This window comes from Triticum urartu, chromosome 3A (assembly GCF_056163025.1).
Source record: "Triticum urartu cultivar PI428250 chromosome 3A, HENAU_Tu73, whole genome shotgun sequence".
Lineage (NCBI taxonomy): Eukaryota > Viridiplantae > Streptophyta > Magnoliopsida > Poales > Poaceae > Triticum > Triticum urartu.
The window spans coordinates 153,590,189-153,617,898 of record NC_141875.1 but is presented as its reverse complement, the minus strand read 5'-3'; the positions used below and the strand labels follow the sequence as shown (position 1 = coordinate 153,617,898).

The window sequence follows — 27,710 nt, the reverse complement described above, 5'->3', positions numbered from 1 at the left end:
GCTTGGGCCTAATTTTAGGCCCAATGGTTGGGTCGGGCTTGGGCCTAGGTTTTCTGTGTCGGGCTTTGATAGGTCCGGCCCGACGGATGGCCAGGTATACATGTGAGATTAGTTAGATCCACGTAAATAAATACGTGGTGATTTTTCATCATGCCACCGCCTTTTGAGATGGTAACGTTTTGGATGTGGTCGCCTCTTCTTCTCTTTTTTTTCTTAGCGAAGTATCGAGTGAAAATAGTATTAAGTGAAAATCTGGAAATTCCATCATGGTCCATCCGATATACACTAATGAACGGCACCGTTCAAAGGTGGGATCTCTAACTATCCACTTAGCGATAACCCCTGTTCCCCGGCCGTCCCATGGGGCCGCTGCCGCGGGGAACGCCACGGCGGTTTCGAGCCTTCCTGCGGCTGCGAGGCACGAGGCGGGGCGGACACAACGAAGCCAGCACGCACCGCGTCAGGGCTTTCATCGGCAGGGAGGGCTCCCAAGGACCTGAGGCGGGGACGCTGCCCCGGCGTAAGGCAAGGATATCTATGACGTCCGCCCCGGCAACTTCACCGACAACGCAGACCGTGTATCGGAGGAGTGGGACTGCGTAGGTGAGACGCACGCGACAGACCAGCCACAGCGGTGAAGTCAAGCGGCCTGGTGTTTCCACTGCATCCGAGCTGCTGCGCCACGATGACAGTGATCGACGAGTGTGACCTGCAGGGTAGCCGCGTCCATCACACAATAGACTCGAGCGGCCACCCTGTCATCGTGGCGCAGATGCGTCAACCTCGAGTGGCAACACGCGGAAGCGGGCTGCCCCCATGCTATGCTTCACTGCATGATCAGGCTCGCTACATTAGTTGCATTTCTGGACAGCCATCGCAGCCTTCAACAACTCACATGTGTACAACACTGTGATCATCTTCTTTGCAATACGAGCAGATATCTGTTTTCTTCTTTAGTCCAGGTTTCCTTTTGGGCTTGGTTTCTTTCTTCTCGTCTGTTTTTGCCTTCTTCTTTTGAGCATCTTCTCGTTGCTCAAGTAAAGTCTTTCTTCTTTTAGACTTCTCCGTCGGTCGCCCTTTCTTCGGCACACGTGGTGGGTTTTGAAGCATGGGTACCTCCCCGGTATCGTGTGATACGTGTGTGGTAGCTGCTTGTTGCTGCTGCATGGGGCAATCTGGTTGCTTCTTTCTTGGATGTTTTGGTTGTTGTTTCTTTGGTTCAAGTGGTGTTTGTTGCTGCTGCATTTGGGGATGTTTTTGTTGATGAGTTGCCCCCCTTTGATGCATTGTTGTTTGCTGCCTTCCCCCCTATGTTGTGCTCTCATGTTGATCTGGTTGCTGCTATTGCGCTTCCCGCAGCTCTGGTAGTTCCCCTCTCCTTGCTGCAAGTATACTGGGCTCAAGCGCATGAGCTGCATCATTTAGTATTTTGTAGGCAACATCATTGCTACAAGCTTGGCAGGCCAACCATGTGAATTTTCTGCACAACGAGTTGTACTTGAGTGTATTGTTCGAAGGGAGCCCGAAATCGAGAAGATGGCCGCTACTGTTGGGAAACGTAGTAATTTCAAAAAAAATCCTACGCACAAGCAAGATCATGGTGATGCATAGCAACGAGAGGGGAGAGTGTTGTCTACGTACCCTCGTAGACCGACAGCGGAAGCGTTATGACAACGCGGTTGATGTAGTCGTACGTCTTCACGGCCCGACCGATCAAACACCGAAACTACGGCACCTCCGAGTTCTAGCACACGTTCAGCTCGATGACGATCCCCGAACTCCGATCCAGCAAAGTGTCGGGGAAGAGTTCCATCAGCACGACGGTGTGGTGACGATCTTGATGTTCTACTGTCGCAGGGCTTCGCCTAAGCACCGCTACAATATTATCGAGGATTATGGTGGAGGGGGGCACCGCACACGGCTAAGAGAACGATCACGAATATCAACTTGTGTGTCTAGAGGTGCCCCCTGCCCCTGTATATAAAGGAACAAGGGGGGAGGAGGCCGGCCCTAGGAGGGGCGCGCCAGGGGAGTAGGATTCCTACTCCTAGTTGGAGTAGGTTTCCTCCTTTCCTAGTCCAACTAGGAGAAGGGGGAAAGGGAGGGAAGAGGGGAAGGAAGGGAGAGAGGGGCCGCGCCCCAAACCCCTTGTCCAATTCGGACTGGGCTTGGGAGGGGCGCGCGCCACCTCCTGGTCCTTCCCACTAAGGCCCATTAAGGCCCATTGCTTCTTCCTCGTATTCCCGTAACTCCCCGGTACCTCCGAAAATACCCGAATCACTCGGAACCTTTCTGATGTCCGAATATAGTCGTCCAATATATCGATCTTTACGTCTCGACCATTTCGAGACTCCTCGTCATGTCCCCGATCTCATCCGCGACTCCTAACTCCTTCGGTACATCAAAACTTATAAACTCATAATATAACTATTATCGAAACCTTAAGCGTGCGGACCCTACGGGTTCGAGAACAATGTAGACATGACCGAGACATGTCTCCGATCAATAACCAATAGCGGAACCTGGATGCTCATATTGGCTCCCACATATTCTACGAAGATCTTTATCGGTCAGACCACATAACAACATACGTTGTTCCCTTTGTCATCGGTATGTTACTTGCCCAAGATTCGATCGTCGGTATCTCAATACCTAGTTCAATCTCGTTACCGGCAAGTCTCTTTACTCGTTTCGTAATACATCATCTCGCAACTAACTCATTAGTTGCAATGCTTGCAAGGCTTATGTGATGTGCATTACCGAGAGGGCCCAGAGATACCTCTCCGACAATCGGAGTGACAAATCCTAATCTCGAAATACGCCAACCCAACATGTACCTTTGGAGACACCTGTAGAGCTCCTTTATAATCACCCAGTTACGTTGTGACGTTTGGTAGCACATAAAGTGTTCCTCCGGCAAACGGGAGTTGCATAATCTCATAGTCATAGGAACATGTATAAGTCATGAAGAAAGCAATAGCAACATACTAAACGATCGGGTGCTAAGCTAATGGAATGGGTCATGTCAATCACATCATTCTTCTAATGATGTGATCCCGTTAATCAAATAATAACTCTTTTGTTTATGGTTAGGAAACATAACCATCTTCGATTAACGAGCTAGTCAAGTAGAGGCATACTAGTGACACTCTGTTTGTCTATGTATTCACACATGTATTATGTTTCCGGTTAATACAATTCTAGCATGAATAATAAACATTTATCATGATATAAGGAAATAAATAATAACTTTATTATTGCCTCTAGGGCATATTTCCTTCAGCTACCACCTGTTGGTATTGTTGCTTGTTTTGACCACCTTTCTAGCAAGTAGCGCTGCGGTATAGCTTGGACATTGAGGTGGACCATTACTCTAATGATGTGTGCACATATGATTCCATGCATCTCAAAACAATTGCAGCTGCACTCAAATGTCTCTTCTGCCAGCACAACATTCACTGTAAATATCTTGGGGTCTTCATAGTAATTTGAAAAGAGCTCAAATCTCATGCTTCCAATGTCAAGAGAAGGAACTGGTTCATCACAAACCCTGTGGAGGCAGTCACTTCTGCTTGAAACTTGCCAAACACGTTGCGGGTGTAGAAACCAACTGCCTGACGCTCAATTCTGTACCGTAAGTAAAGAGGGGTTGTGGTTGCTGCGCCAATGAAAGCTTGATTGTCCTCACAGTCTAGCATAGTCTCTTGCAGCACCTCATACTACTGCACAAACCTCCACACCGAGTCCTGAGGATTAACAAATGTCTTGAAGTAGGAGTTTAGTCCCTCAGACCTCCTGATGTCTACTACACAACCTTCTTCTTGTAGACGTTGTTGGGTCTCCAAGTGCAGAGGTTTGTAGGACAGTACCAAATTTCCCTCAAGTGGATGACCTAAGGTTTATCAATCCGTAGGAGGCGTAGGATGAAGATGGTCTCTCTCAAGCAACCCTGCAACCAAAAAACAAAGAGTCTCTTGTGTCCCCAACACACCCAATACAATGGTAAATTGTATAGGTGCACTAGTTCGGTGAAGAGATGGTGATACAAATGGTATATGGATGGTAGATAAAGTTTTTGAAATCTGAAAGTATAAAAATAGCAAGGTAACTAATGATAAAAGTGAGCACAAACGGTATTGCAATGCGTTGAAACAAGGCCTAGGGTTCATACTTTCACTAGTGCAAGTTCTCTCAACAGTAATAACATAATTGGATCATATAACTGTCCCTCAACATGCAACAAAGAGTCACTCCAAAGTCACTAATAGCGGAGAACAAATGAAGAGATTATGGTAGGGTACGAAACCACCTCAAAGTTATCATTTCTGATCGATCTATTCAAGAGTCCGTAGTAAAATAACATGAAGCTATTCTTTCCGTTCAATCTATCATAGAGTTCGTACTAGAATAACACCTTACGACACAAATCAACCAAAACCCTAATGTCACCTAGATACTCCATTGTCACCTCAAGTATCCGTGGGTATGATTATATGATATGCATCACACAATCTCGGATTCATCTATTCAAACCAACACAAAGTACTTCAAAGAGTGCCCCAAAGTTTCTACCGAAGAGTCAAGAGGAAAACGTGTGCCAACCCCTATGCATAGGTTCATGGGCGGAACCCGTAAGTTGATCACCAAAACATACATCAAGTGGATCAATAGAATACCCCATTGTCACCACGGGTATCCCACGCAAGACATACATCAAGTGTTCTCAAATCCTTAAAGACTCAATCCGATATGATAACTTCAAAGGGAAAACTCAATCCATTACAAGAGATTAGAGGGGGAGAAACATCATAAGATCCAACTATAATAGAAAAGCTCGCGATACATCAAGATCGTACCACCTCAAGAACACGAGAGAGAGAGAGAGATCAAACACATAGCTATTGGTACATACCCTCAGCCCCGAGGGAGAACTACTCCCTCCTCGTCATGGAGAGCGCCGGGATGATGATGATGGCCACCGGAGAGGGATTCCCCCTCCGACAGGGTGCCGGAATGGGTCTAGATTGGTTTTCCGTGGCTACGGAGGCTTCTGGCGGTGGAACTCCCGATCTATTGTGCTCCCCGAAGTTTTTAGGGTATATGGGTATATATGGGAGGAAGAAGTACGTCGGTGGACCTCTGGGCTGTCCACGAGGCAGGGGGCGCGCCCCCCACTCTCGTGGGCAGCCCGGGTCTCTCCTGGTCGAACTCCGATACTCCGTGAGCTTCTTCTGGTCCAAAAATATGTTCCATGAAGTTTCAGGTCAATTGGACTCCGTTTGATTTTCCTTTTCTACGATACTCTAAAACAAGGAAAAAACAGAAACTGGCACTGGGCTCTAGGTTAATAGGTTAGTCCCAAAAATCATATAAAATAGCATATAAATGCATATAAAACATCCAAGGTTGATAATATAATAGCATGGAACAAACAAAAATTATAGATACGTTGGAGACGTATCAGCATCCCCAAGCTTAATTCTAGCTCGTCCTCGAGTAGGTAAATGATAAAAACAGAATTTTTGATGCGGAATGCTACCTAACATATTTATCCATGTAGTTCTCTTTATTGTGGCAAGAATATTCAGATCCATAAGATTCAAGACAAAAGTTTAATATTGACATAAAAATAATAATACTTCAAGCATACTAACCAAGTAATCATGTCTTCTCAAAATAACATGGCCAAAGAAAGCTATCCCTACAAAATTATATAGTCTGGCTATGCTCTATGTTCACCACACAAAATATTTAAATCATGCACAACCCCGATGACAAGCCAAGCAATTGTTTCATACTTTTGATGTTCTCAAACCTTTTCAATCTTCACGCAATACATGAGCGTGAGCCATGGACATAGCACTATAGGTGGAATAGAATGGTGGTTGTGGAGAAGACAAAAATGAGAAGATAGTCTCACATCAACTAGGCGTATCCACGGGCTATGGAGATGCCCATCAATAGATATCAATGTGAGTGAGTAGGGATTACCATGCAACGGATGCACTAGAGCTATAAATGTATGAAAGCTCAACAAAAGAAACTAGTGGGTGTGCATCCAACTCGCTTGCTCACGAAGACCTAGGGCATTTTGAGGAAGCCCATCATTGGAATATACAAGCCAAGTTCTATAATGAAAGATTCCCACTAGTATATGAAAGTGACAACATAGGAGACTCTCTATCATGAAGATCATGGTGCTACTTTGAAGCACAAGTGTGGTAAAAGGATAGTAGCATTGCCCCTTCTCTCTTTTTCTCTCATTTTTTATTTTTATTTTTTTTATTTGGGCCTTTTCTCTTTTTTTATGGCCTCTTTTTTTCTCTTTTTTTCATCCGAAGTCTCATCCCGACTTATGGGGGAATCATAGTCTCCATCATCCTTTCCTCACTGGGACAATGCTCTAATAATGATGATCATCACACTTTTATTTACTTACAACTCAAGAATTACAACTCGATACTTAGAACAAAATATGACTCTATATGAATGCCTCCGGCGGTGTACCGGGATATGCAATGATACATGAGTGGCATGTATGGAGGAATTATGAACGGTGGCTTTGCCACAAATACGATGTCAACTACATGATCATGCAAAGCAATATGACAATGATGAAGCGTGTCATAATAATGGAACGGTGGAAAGTTGCATGGCAATATATCTCGGAATGGCTATGGAAATGCCATAATAGGTAGGTATGGTGGTTGTTTTGAGGAAGATATATGGTGGGTTTATGGTGCCGGCGAAAGTTGCGCGATACTAGAGAGGCTAGCAATGGTGGAAGGGTGAGAGCGCGTATAATCCATGGACTCAACATTAGTCATAAAGAACTCACATACTTATTGCAAAAATCTATTAGTTATCGAAACAAAGTACTACACACATGTTCCTAGGGGGATAGATTGGTAGGAAAAGACCATCGCTCGTCCCCGACCGCCACTCATATGGAAGACAATCAATAAATAAATCATGCTCCGACTTCATCACATAACGGTTCACCATACGTGCATGCTACGGGAATCACAAACTTTAACACAAGTATTTATCAAATTCACAACTACTCAACTAGCATGACTGTGACGCCCCCGATTCAATCGTACACTAATCATACACGCAAACGTGTACGATCAAGATCAGGGACTCACGGGAAGATATCACAACACAACTCTACAAATAAAAATAAGTCATACAAGCATCATATTACAAGCCAGGGGCCTCGAGGGCTCGAATACAAGAGCTCGATCATAGACGAGTCAGCGAAAGCAACAAAATCTGAGTACAGACGTAAGTTAATCAAGTTTGCCTTAAGAAGGCTAGCACAAACTGGGATACAGATCAAAAGAGGCGCAGGCCTCCTGCCTGGGATCCTCCTAACTACTCCTGGTCGTCGTCAGCGGGCATCACGTAGTAGTAGGCACCTCCGGTGTAGTAGGGGTCGTCGTCGACGGTGGCGTCTGGCTCCTGGGCCCCAACATCTGGTTGCGACAACCAGGAAGAAAGGAAAGGGGGAAAAGGGGGGAGAAAGCAACCGTGAGTACTCATCCAAAGTACTCGCAAGCAAGAAGCTACACTACATATGCATGGGTAAATGTGTAAAGGGCCATATCAGTGGACTGAACTGCAAAAAGCCAGAATAAGAGGGGGATAGCTAATCCTTTCGAAGACTACGCTTCTGGCAGCCTCCGTCTTGCAGCATGTAGAAGGGGGTAGACTGAAGTCCTCCAAGTATCATCGCATAGCAATAATCCTACCCGGCGATCCCCTCCTCATATCCCTGAGAGAGAGCGACCACCGGTTGTATCTGGCACTTGGAAGGGTGTGTTTTATTAAGTATCCGGTTCTAGTTGTCATAAGGTCAAGGTACAACTCCAAATCGTCCTGTTACCGAAGATCACGGCTATTCGAATAGATTAACTTCCCTGCAGGGGTGCACCACATACCCCAACACGCTTGATCCCATTTGGCCGGACACACTTTCCTGGGTCATGCCCGGCCTCGGAAGATCAACACGTCGCAGCCCCACCTAGGCACAACAGAGAGGTCAGCACGCCGGTCTAAACCTAAGCACACAGGGGTCTGGGCCCATCGCCCTTAGCACACCTGCACGTTGCGTACGCGGCCGGAAGCAGAACTAGCCCCCTTAATACAAGAGCAGGCTTACGTTCCAATCCGGCGCACGCCACTCAGTCGCTGACGTCACGAAGGCTTCGGCTGATACCACGACGCCGGGATACCCATAACTACTCCCACGTAGATGGTTAGTGCGTATAGACCAAATGGCCAAACTCAGATCAAATACCCAGATCTCGTTAAGCGTGTTAAGTATCCGCGAATGTCGACCAGGGTCAGGCCCACCTCTCTCCTAGGTGGTCGGAACCTGCCCTGTCGCTCCGCCTCAAAGATCCACTCGCGGGTGCTCCTCAAGCCGACCCGTCTTTAGTCACCACATGTATCATGTATAAAGTATATAGTATATACCCGTGATCAACTCCCGAGTGATCACGGCCCGATAGTATAGCATGGCAGACGGACAAGGATGTAGGGCCATTGATGAAAAACTAACATCCTATACTATGCATTAGGATTGCAGGTAAAGGTAACAACAGTAGTAGCAAGGACAGGCTATGCATCAGTATAGGATTAACGGGAAGCAGTAACATGCTACACTACTCTAATGCAAGCAGTATAGAGAAGAGTAGGCGATATCTGGTGATCAAAGGGGGGGGCTTGCCTAGTTGCTCTGGCAAGAGAGAGGGGTCGTCAACTCCGTAGTCGTACTGGGTAGCAGCGGCGTCGGTCTCAGTGTCTAGCGAGAGAAGAGGGGGGAGAAACAATAAATATTTAAGCAAACAGATGCATAGCGATGCATGACATGACAAGTAGCGGTGCTAGGGGTGCCCTATCGCGGTATGAGGTGATACCGGTGAAGGGGGGGAAACATCCGGGAAAGTATCCCTAGTGTTTCGCGTTTTCGGGCAGAGGAGCCGGAAGGGGAAATTTGCGAGTTCGATAGGTTAGGGGGGTGTGGCAGACGAACGGGCTGCGTATCCGGATTCGTCTCGTCGTTCTAAGGAACTTTCATGTTGAAAATAATTTAATCCGAGTTACGGATTAAAAGATATGATTCTCTAAAGATTTTATTAGTTTCTGGAATTTAATTAATTATTTAAATTAATTCGAAAATGGATTTATGACATCAGCATGACGTCATGCTGACGTCAGCAGTCAACAGGGTTGACTGGTCAACCTGACCAGTGGGTCCCACTGGTCAGTGACACATTTTATTTAAACATATTATTTAACCTGATTAGTGTTAATTAGGGGGGTGGGCCCCACTGTCATTGCCTACTTAATAAACTAATTAACAGACCGGATTAGTTAGGTAACTAATGTGTAATTAGTTTAATTAGTTGTTTAAATTAATTAATCAAAATTAATTAAGTTAATTATTTCTTTAATTAATTAATTAATTTTAGTTAGACATATTTTTATATTTTTTTAAAACGTTCTGTGCCGTGGGGCCATTTGGTCAGTGGCCCAGGGGCATAACGGGCGCGCGGGCTTGCGGGCGTCCGACCCAGGAGAGGGTCCAGTGGCATAGACGGGCGCCGGCGCCGGGCGACGACCGGGACCGCGGCGAGGGTGGCCGGAATGGGGCGGCGCCGGCGATGCTGGGCAGCGGGGGGGTGCGGTAGAGGTAGCAGCTGCCGCAGCAGTGGCGGGCGATGCGAAGGCAGGCGGGCACGACGGCCGCTGCGGTCGTGCGCGCACGGGGAGGAGGAAAGTGGGGGCGCGTGCAGGCTTGAGGGCACGCCGGCGCGGCAACGCAGCGGGGGGAGAGGCGGGAGGCGGGGCACGGTGTGCTGCGGTGGTCGAAGCTGACGGGCACGGCGGAACGTGCGTGCAAAGGCCGCAGCCAGGGGGTGCGCCCCGGCGCGGGCGAGCGAGAGGGGAGGCACGGGGCTGTGCGGGGGCGCGTGCGGGAGCAGAGCTCCAGGCGGGGGGGGGGGGCGGAGCCATGGGGCTCGTCCGACCTGAGACGAGGCGGGCGCGAGCGTGCGGCGGAGAGGGGAGAGGAGGCCGAGGGCCTCACCGGGGTGCGTAGGGTCTGGGGAGCGGGGGTTGAGGAGGAAGACGGCGACGACACCGTAGAGGAGCAGTCCGGTGATGGGGGGGTCCGGCGACGGGGAGGTCGAGGCGGAGGCGCGGTCCAGGCGGCGACGGGTGCGCGAGGGAGAAGGGCGAGGGGATCGGGATTCCCCGATCCAGATCCAGCGGGGGGGGAGGAGTGGTGCGAGTGGGGGGTGGGGTAAGCTAGGGTTCGATCGTGGGGGGGGATAAGGGAGGCGTGGGGGGAGGCCGGTTGGGCCTGCGGCCGAAAGGGCCGGCCTGCTGGGCCGGAGCCAAGTGGGGGGGGACTCTCTCTCCCCTTTTTTGTTTGTTTCCTGTTTTCCTTTTATTTATTATCTCTTCTGTTTTAAATCATTTTAAACCATTTAGGCATTTTATAAAAATGTGTTTGCTTTATTATAATTACCCTGGCATTTAACTGCTCACTCCGAACATTTAGTTTAATATTTTGAAACTTTTGCCGTTTGACATTAATTTGAATTAGACTTTGACGTGGTTTCGAATTAACCCGAGATTAGTAACAGTAACCGCAGATGACATGGCATCATTAGGAGAGTTTTACTGTAGCTAGATTACCCAGGCGTTATAAATCTCCTCCACTACAAGAAATCTCGTCCCGAGATTTAGGAGGTAGGAGGAAACAGTGCAGGGTATTCATCGCGAAGACGATCCTCGCGTTCCCAGGTGGCTTCGTCCTCAGAGTGATTCGACCACTGGACTTTGAGGAATTTGATCGCCTTCTGACGTGTGCGGCGTTCAGCTTGGTCAAGAATGCGGACCGGATGCTCTTTATAAGAGAGGTCCTGTTGCAATTCGAGCTCTTCATGATCCACCGCTCGGATTGGATCCTTGAAGCAACGGCGGAGTTGTGACACATGGAACACATCGTGAACCTGAGAAAGGTTCGGCGGAAGCTCCAGTTGATATGCCACCTTTCCACGCCTTTCGAGAATAGTGAAGGGACCGATATAGCGAGGAGCTAGCTTGCCCTTGATCCCGAAGCGGTGAGCACCCTTCATTGGTGTAACTCGAAGATAAGCCTTTTCGCCAGGTTGATAGACCATGTCTTGGTGATGACGGTCATACTGACTTTTCTGACGTGACTGAGCAGTCTTGAGATTCTCGCGAATAATGCGGACTTGTTCTTCGGCCTGTTGGATAATATCTGGACCGAAGAGTGGTCGTTCCCCCGTTTCTGACCAGTTTAGAGGGGTTCGACACTTTCGTCCATATAGCACTTCGAAGGGGGACATCTTCAGACTAGCTTGATAGCTATTATTATAAGAGAACTCGGCATATGGAAGAGATTCCTCCCATTTCTTGCCGAATGAGATTACACAAGCTCGAAGCATGTCTTCGAGAACTTGGTTGACGCGTTCAACCTGCCCTTGCGACTGAGGATGAAACGCAGTACTGAACGACAGATGAGTTCCCATAGCTTCTTGGAAACTTGCCCAAAACCTTGAAGTGAACAAGCTTCCACGGTCTGAACTGATAACCAGTGGAATACCGTGAAGTGAAACAATTCTGGCCATGTAGAGAGTAGCAAGCTGACTAGCAGTGATTGTCTCTTTGACCGCCAGAAAATGGGCAACTTTGGAAAGCCGGTCAATGACAACAAGAATAGCATCATTACCTTTCTGCGATTTGGGAAATCCAGTGACGAAGTCCATTTCAACATGGTCCCATTTCCATTCAGGAATAGAGATAGGTTGCAGAGTTCCAGCAGGCCTTTGATGCTCTGCTTTGATCCGGCGACAAACGTCACACTCAGCAACATAACGAGCAATGTCCTGCTTCATATTAGACCACCAGAATCTTTGACGAATATCCTGGTACATCTTTGTACTACCAGGATGGATGGACAGAGGCGTATCATGAGCTTCTTGCATAACCCTTTTAGTCTTATCCAGGTTTTTCTTCGAACATGGTACCACTAAGTGGCCTTTGAAATAAAAGGCGCCATCGTCGGCGATCGTGAAGAATGAGAGCTTTCCCCTTTTGAGGTCGCGCTTAATCTTGAGGACTTCATCGTCACACTTCTGTATCCATTTGATGGTGTCCACAAGATCTGGTTTCGCAACCAGGGTATTGAGAGAACCCTTGGAAACAACATGGAGGTTCTGTTTGGGGAAACCTTCGGGAGGGGGAGCGAGTGATCCCGGGGGAACAATATGGAGGTTCAGCCTTCTAAATTCTTCGGCAAGCGAGGGCTGAACTTTGTGGACCTGGAGGTGGTTGCAGTAAGACTTGCGGCTCAAGGCATCAGCCATTACATTAGCCTTGCCGGGGGTATAGGATATACCCACGTCAAAGTCTGCAACAGTCTCCATCCATCTTTGCTAGCGTAGGTTCAAATCTGGCTGAGTAAACAGATACTTCAGACTTTGATGGTCGGTGAAGATCTCGCAACGATTACCGAGAAGGTAATGTCGCCACTGCTTCAGTGCATGAATGACAGCAGCAAGCTCGAGGTCGTGAACTGGGTAGTTTTCTTTGTGAGGGCGCAATTGACGAGAGGCATAAGCAATCACTCTGCGCTCTTGCATTAGGACACAGCCTAATCCTTGGCGGGAAGCATCGCAGTAAATGACGAAGTCCTTCTTAGTATCAGGTGGAGCAAGCACGGGGGCAGAAGTCAACTTGTCTTTGAGCGCCTGGAAACTTTCCTGACACTTGTCTGTCCATTCGAACTTGACACCCTTATGCAACAGATTAGTCAGAGGCCTGGCAATCTTGGAGAAGTTCTCGACGAATCGACGGCAATAGCTGGCGAGACCGAGAAAACTTCGGACTTGCTTGACATTCTTCGGAGGAGTCCAATCGAGAATAGCCTGAACTCGTTCAGGGTTGACGGCAATACCATCTTTGGAGATGACATGCCCAAGATAGGTTACTTCGGGGAGCCAGAATTCACACTTGGAATACTTAGCATATAGCTGATGTTCTCGAAGCTTCTCCAGCACAAGACGCAAATGTCCAGCATGTTCTTCCTCGTTCTTGGAAAATACAAGGATATCGTCCAGGTAAACCACGACGAACTTGTCGAGGTAATCCATGAATATATAATTCATCAGACGAGAGAAGGTGGCGGGAGCATTCGTTAAGCCGAATGACATGACGGTGTACTCGTATGACCCATACCGAGTCACGAAGGCGGTTTTTGGGATGTCCTCCTCACGAACACGGATCTGGTGGTAACCCAACCTCAAGTCAAGTTTGGAGAACACTGATGAGCCAGCCAGTTGATCATAAAGATCATTGATTCGAGGAAGAGGATATTTATTCTGAATGGTAGCTTGGTTTATAGGACGGTAGTCTTGGACTAATCGGTTTGTCCCATCCTTCTTCTTAACAAAGAGAGAAGGTGCTCCCCAAGGAGAGCAACTTGGGCGAATGAAACCTTTGACAAGAGATTTGTCGATTTCCTCCTTAAGCTCAATGAGTTCATGCGGCGGCATCTTGTAGGGTCGTTTAGCTATAGGGGTAGTGCCGGGTTTCAAGTCGATGATGAATTCGACAGCCCTAACAGGAGGAATCCCTGGAAGTTCTTCTGGGAAGACGTCTTGGAATTCACGAACGACGGGAATGTTTTCAATGCCCTCGAGTGGTGCAGCGTTCAGCGCATTCAAGGCATAAAGTCGTGCCTCGGCGTTCTGAACTAGATGAGCTTGGTAAGCTATTATTTCGTCAGAAGGGTGTAGCAGATGGATGACCTTAGTGGCGCAAACTATAGAAGCAGTATGCGCTTTCAACCAATCCATTCCCAGAATGAGGTCGATGTTAGACGACTTCAGGATAATGGGAGAGGCATAGAATTCCAGCCCTTCGATTTCCACGGGGACATCGATGCCAACCAGTGAGGTTTGACATTGTCCCACAGGGGTTTTTACCAATACCGAAGTGTTCATCTCCTCACATTTAACGTCATGCTTGTATGCAAAATCTTCTGACATGAATGAATGCGATGCCCCTGAATCGAATAAAACAGATGCAGGTACTGAGTTTACGAGGAGTGTACCCATCACGGTAGCAGGCTGGTCTAGAACTTCATTGAGATCAACATGGTTGGCATGAACACGACCATAAGACTTGGCACTGTTGTTGCGAGGCTGGTTGCTTCCACGGCCAGTTGCTGGGAGGGCCAGTTGATTCTGGTTTTGATTGCAATCCCTAGCACGGTGACCTGGCTGAACACACTTGTAGCAGAGGCCATTATTGGGAGTGGGAACAGGAGCTTGTGGTGGTGGAGCTGGAAGTCTTGTCTGCCTAGTTGGAGGAGCAGGCAGACGAGGTGCAGCATAGGACTGCCTTGGGGCAGGTGCATCCGGCTGGTACATGCTGTTGGGGATCCATATCTTACGCTTCTGCGAGGACGGGCCCGAAGATGAGCCCGTGTCACGGCTGCGCTTGTGAGAGCTCTGGTATTCCTGCAGACCAGTTTCGACATTGATGGCTTTGTTCACCAGAGTGGCGAAATCAGCAAAGTCATGCACTAGAAGTGCGAGCTTGATGTCAGCTTGAAGGCCATCACGGAACTTCTCCTGTTTGCGTGCATCAGTTGCGATGTCTTCTTCAGCATAGCGGGACAAGTCAAGAAACTCCCGCTGGTAAGCTTCCACAGTTTTGTTGCCTTGGGTGAGATTGCGGAACTCACGCTTCTTCCGGTCCATGACTCCCTGAGGAATGAAGCGAGCACGGAAGGCAGCTTGGAATTCTGGCCAGGTGATGATTGTTCCAGCTGGCAGAGTACGCCTGTGGCTATCCCACCATTGAGCTGCGGGTCCTTTCAGGAAGAAGGAAGCAAAGGTGACATAGCTGGCAGGGGCTACATCAGCAGACTCCATCTCATAGGTGATGTCACGGAGCCAGTCATCAGCATCCAGAGGCTGAGTTGAGCTGCGGTACATGGTTGGGTTGAGGCGCATGAAATCCTGCAGAGTCACTTGGATTGGCTGCTGGTTCATATTGGGGCGAGGAAACTGAGCCATAATATTCTCCATGAACTGACGGTTCAGCTCAAACTGTTGCATCATCCCAGCCATGTACTCAGGCGGTGGTGGGGCATTGCCACCACGACCACGACCACGACCACCTGGTCTAACCATCCTGCTAATATATAACAGGGGTAGTTCAGTATTGAGAAATGCGCAAAGACGAGAATCATTCATGATGAAACATGCACAACGAAAGCAGCACGATAGATACTACATAGTAGTCGGCATATCTTACAAAAGAGATCATGCCTGGAGTTCGTTACACAGAGTCTGGTACATAGACTAAGACATCATAGGCGGCACGCAGGCTCGCGGCGAATGCATCTAACACTAACAAGCAAGTCTACATCAGTCCCACGCGGTACTGCGGAGGTAGCTGTAGCCTGAAAGCTGGTAGTGTGGCATCGGGTACACCACGTCGGCAACCTGGGGTCCGCGGGTACTCTGGTGCAGAACCTGACGCTCAAGTGGCAGAAGAGGACCAAGTGCGGGAGAGTAGCCTCCCACCTCTGGCCAACCGACACCCTGGGGCATCATGGTCCTGGCTGGGTAGATAGCAGAACGCGACAGCTCCCCAGATCCGACGAAGGGGTGCAACATCGTCAGAGCACGGTAGAGGTGCTGACGAGTGGTGTACAACTCGTGGCGAAGAGCTCGGTTAGCTCGATCCAGCCCATCAGCATGCAGAACCAGGTTCTGATGGTAGAAGGGCTCTCGGGTGACAGTGGAGTAGGCAGCAGTGTAGTAACCGTCCGCACCAACATCGGATGCGATAGCAATGTGCCTGAAGGGGGAGGTATCCAACTCCTGATACTCTCCGCGGAGACGTGTCAGAGCAGCATAAGCAGCATCGTGGACCGCCATATCGATAGTCACTCCAACACCATGAGCAGTGTGCAGCACGGTAGTGGAGTCATACTCCCGAGAGTAGAGGTGGACGATGGCACGGTACTGCTCCTGGTTGAAGTCCTGATACTCCTCATAGACGGTGTACTCAGGGTGCCAGCGATAACCCAGATAGGTCATCATCTCAACCAACACAGCAGGTGATCCTGAGGCACCAATGGCCGTCGTGTGGCGCACGACCTGCCTCGTGGGTTCCATCTGAAAACAAAGATGTTTTCACAGGAGTCAAATGACAATGTGGATAATGTTCAATTACTCTAAAGAACAACTAGGGCTTATCCAACTTTGGGGTGAATGTCGTAACGGGACCCTAGTGTCAGAGTTAGTAAAATCGTTTAACCCGAATAGGAGAGAGTTCAGAGTCCCATAGTAAAGGTCGAGGAGTAAAGGATCCTAGTACCACCTGATGGCGACGTGGGCCTGTAAGGCACACAGCCAAGTTAGTAAAAGTTTTTGCAATGTCTAGACTCGACTTCGGCCAAGGAGTGTGGAAGGGGAATTCCTACAGGCAGTCGGCTCTGATACCAACTTGTGACGCCCCCGATTCAATCGTACACTAATCATACACGCAAACGTGTACGATCAAGATCAGGGACTCACGGGAAGATATCACAACACAACTCTACAAATAAAAATAAGTCATACAAGCATCATATTACAAGCCAGGGGCCTCGAGGGCTCGAATACAAGAGCTCGATCATAGACGAGTCAGCGGAAGCAACAAAATCTGAGTACAGACGTAAGTTAATCAAGTTTGCCTTAAGAAGGCTAGCACAAACTGGGATACAGATCAAAAGAGGCGCAGGCCTCCTGCCTGGGATCCTCCTAACTACTCCTGGTCGTCATCAGCGGGCATCACGTAGTAGTAGGCACCTCCGGTGTAGTAGGGGTCGTCGTCGACGGTGGCGTCTGGCTCCTGGGCCCCAACATCTGGTTGCGACAACCAGGAAGAAAGGAAAGGGGGAAAAGGGGGGAGAAAGCAACCGTGAGTACTCATCCAAAGTACTCGCAAGCAAGAAGCTACACTACATATGCATGGGTAAATGTGTAAAGGGCCATATCGGTGGACTGAACTGCAGAAAGCCAGAATAAGAGGGGGATAGCTAATCCTTTCGAAGACTACGCTTCTGGCAGCCTCCGTATTGCAGCATGTAGAAGGGGGTAGACTGAAGTCCTCCAAGTATCATCGCATAGCAATAATCCTACCCGGCGATCCCCTCCTCGTATCCCTGAGAGAGAGCGACCACCGGTTGTATCTGGCACTTGGAAGGGTGTGTTTTATTAAGTATCCGGTTCTAGTTGTCATAAGGTCAAGGTACAACTCCAAATCGTCCTGTTACCGAAGATCACGGCTATTCGAATAGATTAACTTCCCTGCAGGGGTGCACCACATACCCCAACACGCTCGATCCCATTTGGCCGGACACACTTTCCTGGGTCATGCCCGGCCTCGGAAGATCAACACGTCGCAGCCCCACCTAGGCACAACAGAGAGGTCAGCACGCCGGTCTAAACCTAAGCGCACAGGGGTCTGGGCCCATCGCCCTTAGCACACCTGCACGTTGCGTACGCGGCCGGAAGCAGAACTAGCCCCCTTAATACAAGAGCAGGCTTACGTTCCAATCCGGCGCGCGCCACTCAGTCGCTGACGTCACGAAGGCTTCGGCTGATACCACGACGCCGGGATACCCATAACTACTCCCACGTAGATGGTTAGTGCGTATAGACCAAATGGCCAAACTCAGATCAAATACCCAGATCTCGTTAAGCGTGTTAAGTATCCGCGAACGTCGACCAGGGTCAGGCCCACCTCTCTCCTAGGTGGTCGGAACCTGCCCTGTCGCTCCGCCTCAAAGATCCACTCGCGGGTGCTCCTCAAGCCGACCCGTCTTTAGTCACCACATGTATCATGTATGAAGTATATAGTATATACCCGTGATCAACTCCCGAGTGATCACGGCCCGATAGTATAGCATGGCAGACGGACAAGGATGTAGGGCCACTGATGAAAAACTAACATCCTATACTATGCATTAGGATTGCAGGTAAAGGTAACAACAGTAGTAGCAAGGACAGGCTATGCATCAGTATAGGATTAACGGGAAGCAGTAACATGCTACACTACTCTAATGCAAGCAGTATAGAGAAGAGTAGGCGATATCTGGTGATCAAAGGGGGGGGGCTTGCCTGGTTGCTCTGGCAAGAGAGAGGGGTCGTCAACTCCGTAGTCGTACTGGGTAGCAGCGGCGTCGGTCTCAGTGTCTAGCGAGAGAATAGGGGGGAGAAACAATAAATATTTAAGCAAACAGATGCATAGCGCGACAAGTAGCAGTGCTAGGGGTGCCCTATCGCGGTATGAGGTGATACCGGTGAAGGGGGGGAAACATCCGGGAAAGTATCCCCGGTGTTTCGCGTTTTCGGGCAGAGGAGCCGGAAGGGGAAAGTTGCGAGTTCGATAGGTTAGGGGGGTGTGGCAGACGAACGGGCTGCGTATCCGGATTCGTCTCGTCGTTCTGAGCAACTTTCATGTTGAAAATAATTTAATCCGAGTTACGGATTAAAAGATATGCTTCTCTAAAGATTTTATTAGTTTCTGGAATTTAATTAATTATTTAAATTAATTCGAAAATGGATTTATGACATCAGCATGACGTCATGCTGACGTCAGCAGTCAACAGGGTTGACTGGTCAACCTGACCAGTGGGTCCCACTGGTCAGTGACACATTTTATTTAAACATATTATTTAACCTGATTAGTGTTAATTAGGGGGGTGGGCCCCACTGTCATTGCCTACTTAATAAACTAATTAACAGACCGGATTAGTTAGGTAACTAATGTGTAATTAGTTTAATTAGTTGTTTAAATTAATTAATCAAAATTAATTAAGTTAATTATTTCTTTAATTAATTAATTAATTTTAGTTAGACATATTTTTATATTTTTTTAAAACGTTCTGTGCCGTGGGGCCATTTGGTCAGTGGCCCAGGGGCATAACGGGCGCGCGGGCTTGCGGGCGTCCGACCCAGGAGAGGGTCCAGTGGCATAGACGGGCGCCGGCGCCGGGCGACGACCGGGACCGCGGCGAGGGTGGCCGGAATGGGGCGGGGCCGGCGATGCTGGGCAGCGGGGGGGTGCGGCAGAGGTAGCAGCTGCCGCAGCAGTGGCGGGCGATGCGAAGGCAGGCGTGCACGACGGCCGCTGCGGTCGTGCGCGCACGGGGAGGAGGAAAGTGGGGGCGCGTGCAGGCTTGAGGGCACGCCGGCGCGGCAACGCAGCGGGGGGAGAGGCGGGAGGCGGGGCACGGTGTGCTGCGGTGGTCGAAGCTGACGGGCACGGCGGAACGTGCGTGCAAAGGCCGCAGCCAGGGGGTGCGCCCCGGCGCGAGCGAGCGAGAGGGGAGGCACGGGGCTGTGCGGGGGCGCGTGCGGGAGCAGAGCTCCAGGCGGGGGGGGGGGGGCGGAGCCATGGGGCTTGTCCGACCTGAGACGAGGCGGGCGCGAGCGTGCGGCGGAGAGGGGAGAGGAGGCCGAGGGCCTCACCGGGGTGCGTAGGGTCTGGGGAGCGGGGCTTGAGGAGGAAGACGGCGACGACGCCGTAGAGGAGCAGTCCGGTGATGGGGGGTCCGGCGACGAGGAGGTCGAGGCGGAGGCGCGGTCCAGGCGGCGACGGGTGCGCGAGGGAGAAGGGCGAGGGGATCGGGATTCCCCGATCCAGATCCAGCGGGGGGGAGGAGTGGTGCGAGTGGGGGGTGGGGTAAGCTAGGGTTCGATTGTGGGGGGGATAAGGGAGGCGTGGGGGAGGCCGGTTGGGCCTGCGGCCGAAAGGGCCGGCCTGCTGGGCCGGAGCCCAGTGGGGGGGGGGACTCTCTCTCCCCTTTTTTTTTGTTTGTTTCCTGTTTTCCTTTTATTTATTATCTCTTCTGTTTTAAATCATTTTAAACCATTTAGGCATTTTATAAAAATGTGTTTGCTTTATTATAATTACCCTGGCATTTAACTGCTCACTCCGAACATTTTAGTTTAATATTTTGAAACTTTTGCCGTTTGACATTAATTTGAATTAGACTTTGACGTGGTTTCGAATTAACCCGAGATTAGTAACAGTAACTGCAGATGACATGGCATCATTAGGAGAGTTTTACTGTAGCTAGATTACCCGGGCATTACAATGACTCTAATATCACCATCTTCATATCTCAAAACAATCATCAAGTATCAAACTTCTCATAGTATTCAATGCACTTTATATGAAAGTTTTTATTATATCCCTCTTTGATGCCCATCATATTAGGACTAAATTCATAACCAAAGCAAACTACCATGCTGTTTAGAGACTCTCAAAATGATATAAGTGAAGCATGAGAGTTCATCTATTTCTATAAAATAAAACCACCACCGTGCTCTAAAAGGATATAAGTGAAGCACTAGAGCAAATGACAAACTACTCCAAAAGATATAAGTGAAGATCAATGAGTAGTCGAATAATTATGCAACTATATGAAGACTCTCTAACATTTAAGAATTTCAGATCTTGGTATTTTATTCAAACAGAAAGCAAAACAAAATAAAATAAAATGACGCTCCAAGCAAAACACATATCATGTGGTGAATAAAAATATAGCTCCAAGTAAAGTTACCGATGAACGAAGACGAAAAAGGGGATGCCTTCCGGGGCATCCCCAAGCTTAGGCTCTTGGTTGTCCTTGAATATTACCTTGGGGAGCCTTGGGCATACCCAAGCTTAGGCTCTTGCCGCTCCTAATTCCATAGTCCATCGAATCTTTACCCAAAACTTGAAAACTTCACAACACAAAACTCAAAATAGAAAATCTCGTGAGCTCTGTTAGCGAAAGAAAACAAAACACCACTTAAAGGTACTGTAATGAAATCATTCTTGATTTATATTGGTGTTAAACCTACTGTATTCCAACTTCTCTATGGTTCATACCCTCCGATACTACTCATAGATTCATCAAAATAAGCAAACAACACATAGAAAACAGAATATGTCAAAACAGAATAGTCTATAATAATCTGGATCGAATGTATACTTCTGGAACCTCAAAAATTATAAAATAAATTTCTGGACGTGAGGAATTTATCTATTAATCATCTGCAAAAAGAATTAACTAAATATCACTCTCCAATAAAAAATGGCAGCAAATCTCGTGAGCGCTAAAGTTTCTGTTTTTTACAGCATGATCACAAAGACTTTCCCCAAGTCTTCCCAAAGGTTCTACTTGGCACAAACACTAATTAAAAGCATAAAACCACATATAAACAGAGGCTAGATGAATTATTTATTACTAAACAGGAACAAAAATCAAGGAGCTAAAATAAAATTGGGTTGCCTCCCAACAAGCGCTATCGTTTAACGCCCCTAGCTAGGCATGATGATTTCAACGATGCTCACATAAGACATAAGAATTGAAACATAGAGAGAGCATCATGAAGAATATGAATAGCACATTTAAGTCTAACCCTCTTCCTATGCATAGGTATTTTGTGATCAAACAACTTGTGGGAACAAGAATCAACTTGCATAGGAAGGTAAAGCAAGCAAAACTTCAAGATTTTAAGCACATAGATAGGAAACTTGATATTATTGCAACTCCTACAAGCATATATTCCTCCCTCATAATAATTTTCAGTAGCATCATGAATGAATTAAACAATACAACCAGCACCTAAATCATTCTTTTCATGATCTACAGGCATAGAATTTTTATTACTCTCCACATATGCAAAATTCTTCTCATGAATAATAGTGGGAGTAAACTCAACAAAATAATTACAATGTGAGGCATAATCCAATTGAAAACTAAAATCATGATGACAAGTTTCATGGATATCATTATTCTTTAAAGCATACATGTCATCACAATAATCATCATAGATAGCAACTTTGTTCTCATAATCAATTGGAACCTCTTCCGAAATAGTGGATTCATCATTAAATAAAGTCATGACCTCTCTGAAACCACTTTTATCAATATAATCATCATAAATAGGAGGCATGCTTTCATCATAATAAATTTGCTCATCAAAACTTGGGGGACAAAAAATATCATATTCATCAAACATAGCATCCCCAAGCTTGTGGCTTTGTATATCATTAGCATCATAGATATTCAAGGAATTCATACTAACAACATTGCAATCATGCTCATCATTCAAAGATTTAGTGCCAAACATTATAATGCATTCTTCTTCTAACACTTTGGCACAATTTTCCTTTCCATCATACTCACGAAAGATATTAAAAAGATGAAGCGTATGAGGCAAACTCAATTCCATATTTTTTTTGTAGTTTTCTTTTATAAACAAAACTAGTGCTAAAAGAAGAAACAAAAAGATTCGATTGCAAGACCTAAAAATATACCTTCAAGCGCTAACCTCCCAGGCAACGGCGCCAGAAAAGAGCTTGATGTCTGTCTACTACACAACCTTCTTCTTGTAGAAGTTGTTGGGCCTCCAAGTGCAGAGGTTTGTAGGACAGTAGCAAATTTCCCTCAAGTGGATGACCTAAGGTTTATCAATCCGTAGGAGGCGTAGGATGAAGATGGTCTCTCTCAAGCAACCCTGCAACCAAAAAACAAAGAGTCTCTTGTGTCCCCAACACACCCAATACAATGGTAAATTGTATAGGTGCACTAGTTCAGCGAAGAGATGGTGATACAAGTGGTATATGGATGGTAGATAAAGGTTTTTGTAATCTGAAAATAAAAAAAACAGCAAGGTAACTAATGATAAAAGTGAGCACAAACGGTATTGCAATGCGTTGAAACAAGGCCTAGGGTTCATACTTTCACTAGTGCAAGTTCTCTCAACAGTAATAACATAATTGGATCATATAACTATCCCTCAACATGCAACAAAGAGTCACTCCAAAGTCACTAATAGCGGAGAACAAATGAAGAGATTATGGTAGGGTACGAAACCACCTCAAAGTTATCCTTTCTGATCGACCTATTCAAGAGTCCGTAGTAAAATAACATGAAGCTATTCTTTCCGTTCAATCTATCATAGAGTTCGTACTAGAATAACACCTTAAGACACAAATCAACCAAAATCCTAATGTCACCTAGATACTCCATTGTCACCTCAAGTATACGTGGGTATGATTATACGATATGCATCACACAATTTCAGATTCATCTATTCAAACCAACACAAAGTACTTCAAAGAGTGCCCCAAAGTTTCTACCGAAGAGTCAAGAGGAAAACGTGTGCCAACCCCTATGCATAGGTTCATGGGCGGAACCCGCAAGTTGATAACCAAAACATACATCAAGTCGATCAATAGAATACCCCATTGTCACCACGGGTATCCCACGCAAGACATACATCAAGTGTTCTCAAATCCTTAAATACTCGATCCGATAAGATAACTTCAAAGGGAAAAACTCAATCCATTACAAGAGAGTAGAGGGGGATAAACATCATAAGATCCAACTATAATAGCAAAGCTCGCAATACATCAAGATCGTACCACCTCAAGAACACGAGAGAGAGAGAGATCAAACACATAGCTACTGGTACATACCTCAGCCCTGAGGGAGAACTACTCCCTCCTCGTCATGGAGAGTGCCGGGATGATGATGATGGCCACCGGAGAGGGATTCCCCCTCCGGCAGGGTGCCGGAACGGGTCTAGATTGGTTTTCGGTGGATACGGAGACTTCTGGCGGCGGAACTCCCGATCTATTGTGCTCCCCGAAGTTTTTAGGGTATATGGGTATATATGGGAGGAAGAAGTACGTCGGTGGACCTCGGGGCTGTCCACGAGGCAGGGGGGCGCGCCCCCCACCCTCGTGGGCAGCCCGGGACTCTCCTAGTCCAACTCCGATACTCCGTGGGCTTCTTATGGTCCAAAAATAAGTTCCGTGAAGTTTGAGGTCAATTGGACTCCGTTTGATTTTCCTTTTCTACGGTACTCTAAAACAAGGAAAAACAGAAACTGGCACTGGCACTGGGCTCTAGGTTAATAGGTTAGTCCCAAAAATCATATAAAATAGCATATAAATGCATATAAAAGATCCAAGGTTGATAATATAATAGCATGGAACAATCAAAAATTATAGATACGTTGGAGACGTATCACCTCCCCGTAGTGCTTTTAAAGGGGGAAAATGTTGGGGAACGCAGTGTTTCAAAAAAATTCCTACGATCACGCAAGATCTATCTAGGAGAAGCATAGAAACGAGTGGGGAGAGTGTGTCCATGTACCCTCATAGACTGAAAGCGGAAGCGTTTAGTAACGCGGTTGATGTAGTCGAACGTCTTCGCGATCCAACCGATCCAAGTACCAAATGTACGGCACCTCCGCGTTCAGCACGCGTTCAACTCAATGACGTCCCTTGAACTCTTGATCCAGCAAAGTGTCGAGGGAGAGTTCCATCAGCATGACGGTGTGGTGACGGTGATGGTGAAGTAATCCGCGCAGGGCTTCGCCTAAGCACTACGTGAATATGACCGGAGGCATAAATTGTGGAGGGGGGGCGCCGCACACGACTAAAAATGTTTGTTGTGTGTTCTAGGCGCCCCCTCCCCACGTATATATAGGTGGGAGGGGAGGGGAGCAGCAAGGGCACGCCCAAGTAGGAGGAATCCTACTTGGGGGCCTTGTCCAATTCGGCCTCCCCCCCCTTCCAAAAGTGTTGGAAGGGGAAGGAAAGAGAGGCGGGAGAGAAGGGAAGGGGAGGCCGAATCCTCATCTTTCCTTTCTCTCTTCCCCGCCTTCCTTCTCCTCCTATTTGGCATATATGGGGTGCATCAGCCCACTAGGGGCTGGTATGTCCTGCCCTTGGCCCAATAAGGCCCATATCTTTGTCGGGGGTTGCCCGGAACCCCTTCCGGTGACCCGATACGTACCCGGTACCCCCAGAACACTTCCGGTGTCCGAATACTATAGTCCTATATATGAATATTTACCTATCGACCATTTAGAGACTCCTCTTCATGTCCGTGATCTCATCCGGGACTCCTAACAACATTCGGTCACCAAATCACATAACTCATATAATACAAATCGTCATCGAACGTTAAGCGTGCGGACCCTATGGGTTCAAGAACTATGTAGACATGACTGAGACACATCTCCGGTCAATAACCAATAGCAAAACCTGGATTCTCATATTGGCTCCTACATATTCTATGAAGATATTTATCGGCCAAACCGCATAACAACATACGTTGTTCCCTTTGTCATCGGTATGTTACTTGCCCGGGATTCGATCGTCGGTATCATCATACCTAGTTCAATCTCGTTACTGACAAGTCTCTTTACTCGTTCCATAATGTATCATCCCGTAACTAACTCATTAGTCACATTGCTTGCAAGGCTTATAGTGATGTACATTACCGAGAGGGCCCAGAGATACCTCTCCGACAATCGAAGTGACAAATCCTAATCTCGATCTATGCCAACTCAACAAACACCATCGGAGACACCTATAGAGCATCTTTATAATCACCCAGTTATGTTGTGATGTTTGATAGCACACTAAGTGTTCCTCCGGTATTTGGGAGTTGCATAATCTCATAGTCATAGGAACATGTATAAGTTATGAAGAAAGCAATAGCAATAAACTAAACGATTATAATGCTAAGCTAATGGATGGGTCTTGTCCATCACATCATTCTCTAATGATGTGACCCCGCTCATCAAATGACAACACATGTCTATGGCTAGGAAACTTAACCATCTTTGATTAACGAACTAGTCAAGTAGAGGCATACTAGGGACACTCTGTTTGTTTATGTATTCACACATGTACTAAGTTTCCGGTCAATACAATCTAGCATGAATAATAAACATTTATCATGATATAAGGAAATATAAATAACAACTTTATTATTGCCTCTGGGGCATATTTCCTTCAAAAAACACTTTCGGAAGAATGTTGGAGCCTAGGTTTGACGAGTCTTCCACATGTTGCATAGATGCCTATTGTCAACCAAGTCAAAGCAATGTATCATGTGCTGCCAATTCTCTTCAAATTCATCAACCGTGTCAGGATCGTTGATGCATGTGTAGAAAGCTTGCTCAAAAACCTCATCCCTACTCATTATCCTGCCCAACTTCTCACGCGCTTTTCGTTGGACGTGCCATTTGCAGCATCTATGCACCGTGTTGGGCAGCACTTGAGATATGGCAATTTCCATGGCCTTGTCCTGGTCGGTCATAATGTTCAATGGGTGTTCATTTTTCATCGCAAGCAAAATATGTTGGAACACCCACTTGAAAGTTTCAATCTGTTTGTTTGGCAGCAATGCATAACCCAGCAACACCGTTTGCAAGTGGTTGTTCACTCCAACAATCGGAGCGAACGGCATGTTGTATCGATTTGTGCAAAATGTTGTATCAAAGAAGATACAATCTTTGTGCTTGGGGTACAATGCCCTTGTCCTCCCATCCACCCAAAAGAGTCCTGTGACAGAGTTGGTCTCCTTGTCAACTGTTTTTGCATAGTAGAATTGAGGGTTCTCAGCTTGCCGCCTCTCAAAGTACTGAATTGTGAAATCCATGTCTCAGAGGTTTAGGTTTTGTCGCAGCTTGGACTGAAAGTTTGAAACATCCCTCTTGACATATGGTAGTATCCTGCGGTCTCCGCCACACACCCTTCCAAGCATTCCCATGCACAACGAAGTTGAGAAGTTTACATCATGCATAGTCATTATGAGATCCTTATCTTCTTCCGGGATTTTGCGGTGTGAGCAGTAGTAGCGTACAAGCTCCGGCTATGGCATTAGAGGGTGCGTATGCTCTGCAACAAAATGTGATACAGCCCATTTATAGCCTTTGATCCCAACAATCAGGTGAGCTTTGCAATCATGTTGCAGTAGCCGATTCTTTTGACGCTTGTTGCCGACATCCATTTCAAACCAATTCTGTTTGCTAGACGATGCTCCTCCCATTGAGATCCCTTCACAAGCAGTGCTACTGTCCCCTTTACTTTCCGGCTTCCCTGCATGCACACACTGGAAAACCTTCTTGACAAGTGTCGGAGGACCTCTCTTTTGGCTTTTTTTAGAAGCGCAAATGTGTGTGCCAAAGCCCATCTTGAATGCATATTCATTGTAAAATTCTTTGGCATCATCAATAGAGTCAAATTCCATGCCAACATAGGGCATAAGCGGCTGAGATGAAATATCATCATCCTCTTGATCATCATCATACATTGCAGCGGTTGAGTTGTGCCCGGCATCTGATTTCATTCCTCCATTTGTTGCAACATGTGGTTGTGCATAGCTCTCCTCACCTCCTGTCTCTTCACCAGCACCCTAAATGTCCAACAAAAGTCAATACATCAGGGATTTTAGTACTAGTACCATTTTTCTTCTATGCAACAGTATTATAAATGCTCAATTATATCAGTTAGTAATTACCATTTAAACAGAAGAAGAAAGAAGCAAGAAGCAATCATGCACAATTTTTCAGTTCAACACTTCATAATGGAAACAATGGTTTTTGAATTTTTCAACAACAACAATCTCAATCTACTGCACCACTGTAAACATCAAGGCAATGAAAACTAAACTTTTCTGAACTTCTTTATTTTTTGCAGAAGGAATTAAGTTAATGAAACTAAACTTTCTGAACTTTTGATATTTTTTGCAGCAGCCTACAATTTTGTTTTTGATTTTTTTTCAAATGCACCACTGGAAACAC

General features: G+C 47.0%; 1 pseudogene; it reads right to left on the bottom strand.

Annotated features, from left to right (window-relative positions):
- Positions 1–1,341: 1,341 nt before the first annotated feature.
- Positions 1,342–27,293, bottom strand: LOC147979010 (protein FAR1-RELATED SEQUENCE 5-like; annotated as a pseudogene).
- Between the last annotated feature and the right edge of the window lie 417 nt (positions 27,294–27,710).